The sequence below is a fragment of the Leuciscus leuciscus genome (assembly GCF_965113295.1).
Source record: "Leuciscus leuciscus genome assembly, chromosome: 3".
In the NCBI taxonomy this organism is placed as follows: Eukaryota; Metazoa; Chordata; class Actinopteri; order Cypriniformes; family Leuciscidae; genus Leuciscus; species Leuciscus leuciscus.
The window spans coordinates 9,608,903-9,622,125 of NC_138727.1; the positions used below are offsets into that span (position 1 = coordinate 9,608,903).

General features: G+C 43.9%; 1 protein-coding gene across 2 annotated transcripts in view; it reads right to left on the reverse strand.

The window, feature by feature from the left end:
- Positions 1-13,223, reverse strand: part of LOC309494350 (interferon-induced protein 44-like) — a 132,692-nt gene that overhangs the window by 99,461 nt on the left and 20,008 nt on the right. The window contains exons 1-3 of one of the 2 annotated variants that reach the window (XR_014204291.1): positions 7,638-7,765; positions 7,474-7,507; positions 6,880-7,084 (exon numbers count right to left, since the gene is read on the reverse strand). The exons of the other annotated variant lie outside the window; for it this stretch is intronic. The gene's annotated coding sequence lies outside the window, so the exon portion shown is untranslated. Of the gene's footprint in view, positions 1-6,879; positions 7,085-7,473; positions 7,508-7,637; positions 7,766-13,223 lie in introns of those variants that run through there. 2 annotated transcript variants of the gene reach the window in all.

The following is a 13,223-nucleotide window of genomic DNA, read 5'->3' on the forward strand; positions in this document are numbered from 1 at the left end:
CTAGTACGTGCTGACCCCTGAGCAACGCATGGAAACGGTGCAGGGCGAGACGTACAGCCAGCAACTCGAGGCAATTGACATGCCAAAGGCGCTGGGGTCCTGTCCAGGAGCCCGCGGCAGCATGACCATTGCACATGGCGCCCCAGCCCGTGGTGGAGGCATCTGTTGTGACAACAACATGCCGAGAAACTCGTTCTAAGGGCACTCCGGCCCGTAGAAAGCTGAGGTTCGACCACGGGGTGAAGGTCTGACGGCAGGCCGGAGTCACTGGGACCCGGAGCTTGCCGTGTTGCCATGCCCACCTCGGGACTCGATCGCGAAGCCAAAGCTGAAGCGGTCTCATATGAAGCAATCCGAGCGGCGTTACTGCGGCTGCGGATGCCATATGCCCCAGGAGCCTCTGAAAAAGTTTCAGTGGGACCGCACTCTTGCCCTCGAACTGGCGAAGACAAGTCAGCAGTGACTGCGCGCGCTCGCTCGTAAGCTGCGCGCACATGGCGACCGAGTCGATTTCCATACCGAGAAAAGAGATCCTCTGCACTGGGCAGAGTTTGCTCTTCTCCCAGTTGACCCGAAGGCCCAGACGAGCTAGGTGCCGGAGCACAAGATCCCTGTGTTCGCAAACCTGGTCTCGAGAGTGAGCTAGGATCAGCCAGTCGTCGAGATAGTTCAGGATGCGAACCCCGTGTTCCCGGAGGGGAACAAGGGCTGCCTCGACGACCTTCGTAAAGACGCGAGGAGACAGGGCTAGCCCGAAAGGGAGAACCGCGTACTGGTATGCCCGCCCCTCGAAAGCAAACCGTAGAAACGGTCTGTGTCGAGGTAAAATGGAGACATGGAAGTAGGCGTCCTTCAGGTCGATCGCTGCAAACCAATCCTGTGGCCGCACACACTCGAAAATGCGTTTGGCCGTGAGCATCTTGAACGGCAGCCTGTGGAGGGAGCGGTTCAGGACGCGCAGGTCCAGGATCGGTCGTAACCCACCCGATTTCTTCGGAACAATGAAGTAAGGGCTGTAGAAGCCGGACCTCATTTCGGCTGGAGGGACAATCTCGATCGCACCCTTCGCCAGTAGGGTGGCGACCTCCGCTCTCATGACAGGGGCATTGCCACCGACCATAGTGAAGCGGACTCCGCTGTAGCGGGGAGGAGATCGCGCGAACTGAATCGCGTAGCCGAGCCTGATGGTTCTCGCGACCCAGCGGGACAATCTGGGAAGCTCTAGCCAGGCTTCCAGAAAGTGCACCAGCGGGGTCATACGAACCACAGACGTTCCGTCGGGGGTGCAGCGAGGCGGAATGACCGGCCCAGGCGTGGGTGGCATAGCGGCCCAATGCGGGGGCACGGTCATAAGCCGCGTCCTGCCAGAGGAGGCCAGGGGAGGACCAGCGTCCCACAGGGGCGTGCTCTGGCAGGGGTCTGGCGACAGAGGGGGACGAGAGGAGCGTGGCCCGTGGGCGGCGCGTGCTCTCATCCGCACACTCCGTGTGCTCAGAGATGGGGTAGTGAGTTCTTTCTTTAACCATTTTAGGGTGCTGCCCGTCGTGGGACGAGCAGCGGGAATGGGAAAACCAAGGATTCTCCCCCGGCCCTCCACCGGGGGAAGGAGCGGCCCTGCAACCGGCTCCTGAATAGAACTCAACGCCATCTCTGAGCAGCCCGTCTCAGGAGCGCCGCTTAGCCTGGCGTTTAGCGGGGCACGGGGCGGGAGAGGGCTGTGGCGCCTTCCTACGGCTTCCTCTCCGACGCGACCCGGAAGCAGCGGACTGCTGGGGCCGATCGGGAGGGGGGGGAACCGTAGGAGGGCGCCCTCGGCGGCGAGCGGGCTGAGGCACCTGTGCCGACGGCTGCGCCGCCGGAGCAGCGGGCCGCCGGGGCAGGACGTGTTTTAAAGCCTCAGTCTGCTTCTGGGCAGTCGAGAACTGCTGGGCGAAGTCCTCGACTGCACCGCCGAACAGGCCAGCCTGGGATATGGGGGTGTCGAGGAACCGGGTCCGCTCGGCCTCCCGCATATCAGCCAGGTTTAGCCATAGGTGTCGCTCCTGGACCACCGAAGTGGCCATCACCTGACCCAGCGAGCGTGCGGTCACCTTCGTCGCTCGGAGAGCAAGGTCGGTGGCGGCACGCAACTCATCAAAGAGTGCTGGGTCAGACCTCCCCTCGTGCATGTCACGCAACATCTGGGCCTGGTAGACCTGCAGAGTCGCCATGGCATGCAGTGAGGAGGCCGCCAGCCCCGCAGCTCTGTAGGCCTTCGCCACAAGGGTGGAGGAGAACCTACAGGCCTTGGAGGGGTGCTTTGGGTCCCCGCGGGAAGAAGCACTCTGAGGACACAACTGCATCGCAACAGAGCGTTCAACCTGGGGAACCCCAGTGTACCCTTTGGCGGCCGCCTGATCAAGGGGAGGCAAGGCGGAGGCGGTCGCCGAGCGATCACGGGAAGACAATGGTGCCTTCCAGGACCTCGTGACCTCCTCATGCACATCCGGGAAAAAAGGCATTGGGGTTGGCCGCCGACGCGGATCAGCAGCCGCACCCAAAAACCAATCGTCCAGCCGCGAACGAACCGGCCCAGGTGGCGGGGACCACTCAAGACCGATCGCCGCGGCTGCCCGGGAAAGCATGGCCGTCATCTCGGGATCAGACTCGGACAATGCTGGGACACCCGAGGGTGGCAGCACAGCCGAATCCTCACTTCCCGAGGACTCCTGCCCACCTTGTGATGCAGCGATCGACATTGAGTCTTCCTCTGGAGCGCCGAATGAAACTCGCGGCAAGTCAGAGGACTGTACAGCGGTTTCCACGCGGACACTCGCGGGTTGCACGGGAACAGAGGGAAGTGTGGAGCGTGGAATAGTCGGCGCTTTGTTCCACACTGTAACCCTCAGATCACCCTGGCCGCCAGCCGAAGTACCAGCCCTCTCGGGACCAGTAGATCGGGGTGCGGATGAGGGGACTCTCACATTAAGATCATTGAGTCTCGATCTCAACCGTGCGATGGGCATGTTCCCGCAGTGGGAACATGACTCATCCACAAACGCTGCCTTGGCGTGATCGACACCCAGACACACAAGACAGCGATTGTGCCCATCAGAGTCAGATACAAATAGACCGCAACCAGAAGTGCACGGGCGAGGCATCTTTAAAAAGACGTGCCGCGTGCAATGCTCTTTTGTGAAAGGAGATTTCTCCGCAGAGTGTTGAAGCGACCAGGGAGAGAACACACAAACTCTGGCAAATCACTGCACAGATCAGCAGGGAATGTGCACTCGCTGGAACTCGCTGTCACACCAACACCTGGAGAGAGGCTCGTCTCGAAGAGATAAAGAGATGAACTCAGGATTTGGCTGTGGAGTGAAGTAGATCAACTTGGCTCCGAAGCGAAAACATATCTGCATCTTGCCAGCGACTTCCTTATATACCCCCAGGGTGGGGCGGAGTTACGCTATGCAAATTCCGCAGACCCATGGCATTTCTTTGCCATTGGCTCGTGTTTTAATACTCGAAGATGATAGGATTTCTAAGCGAAACCCCATTCGTCGTCATCCGACGTAACTCGGAGTGACAACGAAAGGGAACTAGTGAACATTCAAAGACTTTTAATAAAATAAATAAACAAATACAAAAAAAGAAAGTAAAGAAGGCAGCCCCTTACGGTTGACTGCCGCCATATATAATAAAATAAAACATCAAACAAAACAGTCCATGCCTGGTCCTCTCTCGTCCTTCACTGTAGTGTTGCACGGTGTACCGATACTTCAAAAGTATCGCGATACTCGGAAATTAAAAACGTCACGATACCTAAATTTATCAGTATCGATACTTTAAAAAAATAAATAAAAAAAACGCCTCCCTATGGACGTCTGTGTTTTTTTCCTGACGCACGCAGCAAAGAACCTGCCGCTGTCAGTGTCATGTGACAAAACACTACAGCGAGATGGCTGCATGTGCGAGCACAAGTGGTCCACGACTCGTAGAAAAAGATGACGCGAGGAGTGACATATGGAAGTACGTTGCCTACCTTTCTCTGTTGCACGGTGCACCGATACTTCAAAAGTAAATCGGAAATTAAAAACGTCACGATTCCTTAATTTATTAGTATCGATACTTCTAAGAATGACCGCGTTCCAGATTTGTAAGGCCGGCGACACACTGGCTGCGTGTCGTGTCCGTTTTTATTTCGGCTCCCATGTTAACTGCCTGCGTGACACACGCGTCTGGGCGCAGCTCGAGCCGAGCGGAAAACGCGTGTATGCTAGAAATAGAACCAACGCCTATTTTTCACGCGACACGCAAGCGTGTTGGAACCGTTTCCAGGCAAAATAGAATAGGAAAAGATGTTTCTATGTCATTTTGACACGAATACATATTAATAAATGACATTTTGATGTTTGAAAGTTTTGACATAAATACAATAAATGTAATTAAAAAAAATATTATTGATTTTCAAATATTGCACCTGTCAATACAGAACGAATTATTGTGTAGCCTATTTTGCCGTCAACACTGCCGACGTTGTCTTTGCTGCTATATATTTATGTTTAACATGAAGTATAGGCCTTCCACAAATCTCTCCCCACATGTCAAATATATCACCAATGAGGCTTATCATATGTTACCAATATTAAACATTGTTTAATATAATCGCTGTTCATTTTTTATTCAAAGTTCAGAATCAAGATAAAGCTCTTATGTTTCTTATGATAAATGAGATAATGCTGCTAAATTTATAAAAAAAATTTACCTTGAATGTCATTGCTCTAATTTATTTTTTATATTTTTATATTTCATATTTTGTTCAAATGTTTAATATATCTGCTGTTCATATGTTCATATTAGTGTGTTATATGATTAGTATGTTGTCCCGGTTTTAAAATAAAGCACAGCAATGATATTTGAGAGTGTTTCTCCCTTTTCAGGAAAAGTATCGAAAAAGTATCGAAATCGCAATACTTGACTTGGTATCGGTATCGAAACAATAATTTTGACAACACTACTTCACTGTCATTGCTCCTCAGTGAGAAATATGAGACCGGTGCATCGCGCAGGTGATGCTCAAACCTCGCGCCGTTCTCCCAAGGCCCTCGGCCTCATCCTGCTCACCACAATTGTGTTCAGTTTCCCGCCACTCCTTGTTTCCATCATCATTAGTTAATTTGGTTCAGCTGTGTGTAGTTAATTATCTTGTTAAGGTCCTTTGTCTGTCCCATGTATACAGTGGTGTAGTGGTAAAAAAAGAGGTGGGTAAACTATAAATTCTGGTGGACCACAACTTGATCACCCGGTAAGGTGGGCCACTGCCTACAGGTGTATGTGTATCCTGATGACATCGCTATAGGCTATCATTTGATGGTACTACCAAGGGTATCACTGGTTGTTCCCTCATCATAGGTCACACAATCACTATTCAATTCATACATCAATCTAAGTTCTTGTTAAAGAGACTCAAAAAGGAATAATATGGTTGAAATCTATCAAGTTTACTAAATGACAAAACAGAGAGAACAAAAATATTTAAGAGAGATCGAGAGGGAGGCTTATATCCAGGGCTTCCAATGCAATGCACTTGTGCATAATGATTAGGGATTTGGGATTATTTTCATAGTTGATTAATCTGTTGAATATTTCCTCGATTAATTGATTAGTTGTTTGGTCTATCAGAAAAATGTGGATCAGTGTTTCCCTGTAGAGGGAAAAGTCTTTAACCTGGTGCAGGCTTGATTCCCTCTGAATCTCTTGTATTGGGTTTTGACATGCTCCCTACATTAAACCAGCTGCCTGTAATGAATAAAAAATAAAAAAAATGATTTCCTGTTGCGGCTGCGATCAAGTTTCATTCTCGCGCAGCTTGTTTAATAACTTCACGAGCGTGTGTTTTCTGCTACGTGTGTGCGCCGTTCTCGTTCCGTGTGTGTGTGTGTGTGTGTGTGTGTGTGTGTGTGTGTGTGTGTCGGCGCGCTGCGCTGCGCACTCTGCTCCGTGTTTGCGTGCTGCGCGTTCTGCTCTGTAGTTAACGGCCCAAATGCTCGAATCATGTGCCGATCGGCGATCACGCACTAGAAAAGCAAAGTCCGCTCAAATAACGTGAAATTTAGAGGTGGATAAACGCAATGTAGAGGTGGATAAACGCACTTTGGAGGTGGGCAAACGCTATTTCCAAATTTTGGGAGGTGCGTAAACGGCGTTTACGTGCGTTTAGCCTCCACTACATCCCTGCATGTATATATTCCCTGTGTTCTCCCTCAGTCTCTGTCGGGTCTCGTTGATGTTTGGTTGTGTGTTTTCTCCAGAGTTTCTCCTGCGTTTTTCCTTGTTCCAATGTGTTTGGTGATTAAAGTCTTCCTTCCAAAGTTGTTCCTCATCGTGAGCATTTCTGAGTACCACCATCCGTAACACTAGTACTGTCAAATCGATTAGTCGCTTCTAGCATAACATGTTTTTGTTTATATAATATATGTGAGTATATATATTATGATATGTGTGTGTGTGTGTGTGTGTGTGTGTGTGTGTGTGTGTGTGTGTGTGTGTGTGTGTGTGTACACACACCCATAAATGCATATATATGTGTGTGTGTGTTTGTGTATGTATATACACACATACACACACACACACACACACACACACACACACACACACACACACACACACACACACACACACACACACACTATATATATATATAAAGATAATATAAATATACACATATATAATCATAAAAACTTTTATGTTAGATTTGACAGCACTAAAATGAACATATTTTATTGACAGTATATTTACTGTACAAAATGAATTCTTTAATTTATCAAAATAAACTGAAAATAGTACAATATTTATGTATGTATTAAAAATACATTTAAACATAGGTATCAATATTTTTACCTCCGAAGTGAAACTACAACCAGTAGCTACTGAATGTGCCAGAGCTCTGGTAGTGATGCGCCCCTGGAGAGCAGAATTCACAGAGTTGAAGAGGCTTGATTTTCCAGCACCCTGTGGTCCATGCAGAAGAATTCTGAGAGTGTTGACTTCTTTGTTCCCAGGTTGGAAGGTGTTTATTGTTGTCAAAAGGGTTTGTCTGTCTTTACTGGACAGGGAGTTTTAAAAGGTGGGAAACGTTGGCCTATGAATGTATGTTATAAGCATAATGCTAACAGATACATAGCCATTTTAGAAACAAATGAAAAACATAAACATCTTTACTTGCATGACAAATAAAATTCAATATGCAGAATAAAAGTGCGCAAATAGAATTTCAGAACTGAATAGAATTTGAAATATTACATTTTTTGTAAAAGGCTCATTTTGCTCATTGTCTATGCACAATTTGTTGCCTGAGACAATGGTCATTCAGATTAGTGGTCAAAACACAAAATATTTCACCAGAATGCTGTGATTGACAAATTAGAATCAAGTATTCCCGAGAGTTGAGTAATAAGTATAACATGGTATAAGGAAAAGGTATTCAGAGCTTACTTCCAGTCCATGGACCTCCAGGGTTTATCAAACTCTAACAAAGAGAATATTGAATTAATGTAAACTTTTATTTGATTTATTTTGTTTTATTTTTGCATTATTGCACAATACATTTGCTGAGTTCCAAGATTAGTTAAGTGCCGTTTCATAAAATCTGCATTTACCTGGAGATGGAAGAGGAGGACTGGGTTTTTTAAATGACCACATCCTAGCAACACATTTGTCCTTAACTATAAGTAGAGATACAATAATCAATAACATAATTTAAATGATCAAAATGCAGCAGGAGCTAACTAGGACGTTTTGAGTTCTAAAACTTACAGTATATTTTTATAGTACAATGACCTCTTATATGTTAAAAAAAATCAGTTACATGATCATTTTCTGCCATAATAGCACAGTAGCAATAATTTTGTCATAAAATAAAACCTTGTATATTCTTACAAATAAAATGATTCATCATATTTATCTATTCACATCAAACTCATCACTGCAGTTACTATAATTTATAATAGAATAGTGTATTTGACACTATCATCCAACTCATTCATTTAGTAAAACTTCAGCACCAAGTCTAATGCATGTTTTAAGTTCCCACAGAGGGATATGGGTGGTAGTAGACTACTGTACCGATACGCAGTATAACGTTTACAATTAATTTTTATTCTTGTGGAAAGGTGAAATGAGTCCTACCTTTTAGTCAGTCTGACAGTGTATGACGCCTTTGTTCTCTGTTTCAGGAACCTCACCTGTAACTGACTCAATTCATAGTGGTTACTTTCAGTTTTGAAATCACCTGCTTCTCACTGTTTGCTTTAACATTGGTCAGAATCAAAGAGCAATAGGACTTGTAGGAACAATAAGCTTGTAAAAACAGTGAACAAACCAAGACTGACATTAAATATTTTCTTCACACACTCTCAGAAAAAAACAAAACAAAAGCAGTCAAAATGTACCATTTAGTTACTAACTGTCAGGTTTTGGGTAAGGGATGAGGCAAGTACTCAAGATGCAGAAACAATGGGCTTTTTATTTAATAATAAAATAAAACAAAAACAAACAAAAACTACCCCATAGGGGGAAAACATGACTGGCAGCTTGACTGGACAGGAGCACAGGGAAGGGCAGGAACAGTCAAGGACACATACGACTGGAATATTTGATGACGAACTAGCAGTGGACTGCAAACATAAAGAGAATAAATAGGGCGAGCAACCAAAGCAGGTAACAAGGGAGGACAGGTGGGGCAAATTGAACCAATAATCAGATAACAAGAAAGGCAGAGTTAGACAATAGCCTGGAGAGCACATGGCACATAGAAACAAACATGAAAAGCTATGTGCACCACACTCACAAGCCATGTGCTCATATACAATATGACAACATGAAAGCACACAGACAATGAAAACCATGAGCATTGTGCAACACTGCACAATACAAAACAAGAAAGAGCATGAACTTTGTGCTACACAGAACACATGCTGACAGAATAGCGTATGGCCAGTGTAATGGAGGCCAGCTAGTAGTTATTGTGCGAGTAAACCTCACTCCTCTGATGTCAATAGGCGCTCTAGCGAACGACGCAAGATGCTGCAGTCTTTAGCCTCCTTGTTAGAGCACCTGACTCTCACGCCGGAGACACGGGTTCGAGGCCCGCACAAAGTGGGGCGAGGAGGACCCGGGTGGAGGGGTTACACCAGAACAAACTTGAAACTGCAAACTTGAAACCTGCTCATCCCATGCGCTCACAACAAAAGACAAACACATGGAGCCAGTGGCATAGCACAAGAACCGAAACCAAACTAGACCAAAGTGCCGGTATACGAACACCACACTCCACACACAAACCAACTCATGTACGTTTACACAACAACGATGTACTAAAAACTGAAAAGTTTTAACAAAATTGTCAAAATAATCCACGTTCACACGGATCCGTGAAAACGACTAAAAACGCTGTAGTATGCATGCCAGGCCAGTAGATGGCGATGTCTCATCTAAAAGAAACACTGCAAGTACTAATACATACGCATTAAAAAATTCGCATTTTGTTTACACAGAGACGATAACAGTATCATTTTCAAAAACTAGCAATTTGAAACCCGTTTTCAACGCTGTTGATGTGTAAGTTAATTGCCAAAATGCATAAAATGTTTTCCATTTTTATTTGAAAACTGTGTTGTGTACACAGATTTACGTAAATGCCCCCAAATCATTTTTAAAAATATATATTATGTATGAAATACATTTTCTTTTTTTTTTTGTTCTGTACATTTGTTTTACAGTTAACTTAAATTTATACGTTTAAATTTATGCATCCCAAAGAAATATAACAAAAAAGTTTGACTTTTTTTTTTGTAATCACTTTTTTATTTATTTTCAATTTTGCCAAGATACAATAACAACAATAACTTGTGCAGTTACATTGCTTCCAGTAATTGCATTAAACATAAGCAATATACACCACACATTCCTTAGCTACGAAAAAAAACCCTCCCCCCTCCCTTCCTCCCTCCCTCCCACTTCCCTATGGGGCACACAGATTAGACCAGAGTCATGATCAGGATTACAAATTGGACCTAACGAATTACCACAAATGAAAGACACAAAAAGTCATAACAATAGCTTCTTTACATCCTCTGCAGCCTTTTCCCACATCACCAACGTTTTTAGCTTGGCATTATTAATACGGGCTGATGACCACTCCAGGTAGATCACCTCGAAAAGAGCTTGAAGCCAGTGTTTTATTGATAATTGGTGCGGAGGAAGCCACCTCAGAACAACATTTTTTTTGCTGCAGTCATGCCAGCCAACCAGAGTTTACGCTCTATCTCACTGATCTTGAGCCTGGAGTCATCATTTAGAAGAAGCAGCGCCGGCTCCAGCGGGAACTTCCTCCCCACCAGAACAGACATCTTATCCACAACTTTGCCCCAAAATCTTTGTACATCTGGACACTCCCATAAAACATGTATTAATGTGCCAATAGTGCCCTGACTACAAAATGTACAATAGGGGTTGGGCACTAGACCTAATAAATGTCTTTTACGTGGTGTCAAATAAGTCCTATGGCAGATTTTGTAGTGGATTAATTGGTGATTTGGGTTTTTAGAAGACCCAAATACATTATTCCACACCACCTCCCAATTAATGGTCTCTGTTCCAAGAGGTATATCCACCTCCCACGATCTATACCCAGGCAATTCTGTAGTGGTGTAAGACATGAGATTATTATAAATGAATGAGACCATTTTCTTTCGGGGTGCTCTTTCCATGAGAGACACTATAGGATGAGTCTTTAATGCAGACCCCCAGGGAACCTTGAGTGAATTAAGAGCTGACCTCACCCTAAAGTAGAGGAATTGTGAATTTCTTGGGATACCAAAGTGGGACATTAAAACAGGAAAATCGAAAATTTTATTTTGCCCTGAGATATCTCCCAACGTCCAGATCCCATGTTGAGCCCACAGTTGAGAAATGAATGGTTTACCACCTTTCAATAAATTGGTATTGTGCCAAATAGGAGAGTGTTTATGCCATTTCAATTTGAAGTCTACATGTTTCTCTAGATTCATCACAGTTTGTACTGTATACGAAATTATTGGTCCAAATTCTGAGTAACACTTCTTATGTTTCAGACCAGAGAAAATCACATCCTGAAGCCTTAATGGGTGCACCAGCTCCTGTTCTAACGTTCTAACGTTTTGTCATAAATCCAGAGAAAATCACAAGAGGGATTTACCGAAAGACAGGAGAGTTTGGTTTTAACATATCAAACACTGAGGAACAGAGCAACCTAAATACACTCACAGGAAACGAGGCACAGTGAGAACAATAACACATGATACAAAAGCGGGAAACTGAAATGAAACACATTGAGGGCCTCTAGTGGCCAAAACTATAGGCCATAAACCTAACAAGTATTTGGCTTCAGAAAACTGTATGGGTGAATCTCACAGAATTGTCAAAAACATGACTGGATTGAAGCCTATTTTTAAGAAATATTTATTTTTTAAATGACAATACATTTTTTATGATTGTCATTTTTTATGTTGAAAAAAAAATTATAATGGCACTTTAAAAAAATAAAAAATAAATATAAGGTATCATTACATCACAGTGGTATGTTTTACTATTTAAAGTATGCAGAATTAAATGTTACACATTATTGTATTACAGTATTTTTTCTGTTTTTAATGTAGGCTAATACAATACAAATTACTGTACTAGCCTGCTATGAGAGAATCTAATCCCCATTGAGAATAATGGGAAATGTAAACATTGTCTTTTTTATCTTTTGATTTTGTGGTAAAATGTCACCAGAAAACTGCATTTTGTGAATTTCACCCAGATTTTTTTGTGAATTTGTTGATGTCATAGCCTTTATTTTCACAGTAAATAATGAATGAATGAATTAATATCCCTTGGCCACAATTATATGAATTTAAATGAAAAATTAAATATTTCATTTCATAAGCAACACAGCTACAGTGCTACATTCCACTTTGACAGGAGCACCATGACACATCCGTGTTGTATAAAGGAGAGCATTGTTGCGTGAATGCGTGTTCGTTTTTCAAGATTAATTAATAATTAAAATAAAGTGGTCAATTATGTTTAAAAGCTCTCTTAATAAAGCTCTCGTGGCACTATATAAAACTGAGGTTAAACCACTGGAGTCACATGGATTTCTTTAATATCTTTATGGGGATTGAAAGTGGTAGTTGCGTAGCTGTCAATGGAGGGACTTTATGTCTCAGATTTCATTTAAAGGTCCCATGACATGAAATTTCCACTTTCTGAGGTTTTTTAACATTAATATGAGTTCCCCTAGCCTGTATATGGTCCCCAAGTTTCTAAAAATTGTAATCGGTGTAAATCGAGCTTTTGCTATTTTTCTCTGCCTTTGAGAAAATGGAAGCTCAACCGGGCTGATCTTGAATCTCCTCCTTATGACGTCATAAGGAGAAATGTTACCTCCCCTTTCTCTGCTTTGCCCGCCCAGAGAATATTTCTCGCCCATGAGAAAATGAGCTAGGAAGTAGAACACGCGCACGCGATTTTAGTTTGTCCACGAGAGATATCATGGCTTTTGCGCGAGCGAAGCATAATAATTGCTCAATAATTGGATGTACAAATGAACATCGAATGGTCAATACAGAGCTGGGCTTGCTGAACGTCGGACAAGTAAGTCAACAAATTAGAAGTGTGTTGTTTACTGTTTATGGTTACCTAGCTTCTTACACGTAGAATGTGGCTGTCACATTAGCTATGCAGCTATGCAGTTACTTGCGCTAATGTAAAGGTAGACAGCATCAAGTTACACATACTGTAACGCGAGTGTTGTACATTTCTTTGTTATTTGGATAACCGTTTTCCTGTTGGTTATATGGCGCGCGCGATATCCGCATTTCAAGATCGCAGAGCTTGATGTAATTGTAATAAGATAAATTACAGACGTTACAGATCTCTCATGAAAAGGCAACAGTAGGTTCGCGTTACATGATGATAACTGTAAACCATCCGAATAAAGTACCATATCCAGACATAATATTTTAAACTAACCATTCGGAAACGTCCTGCTGGAGCCGCTGAGTTGCAACTTCTTCATCCGTTGCTTCTCCATCTGGATCAGATTCTGGGTCAAACTGAAATGCTTGAACGACTGCGTTTCTTCGTGCCATTGCAATATATCCAACATAAACAAACATGCATGGTACCGTTGCGCAAGATGGTCAAGGTCAAGGCCA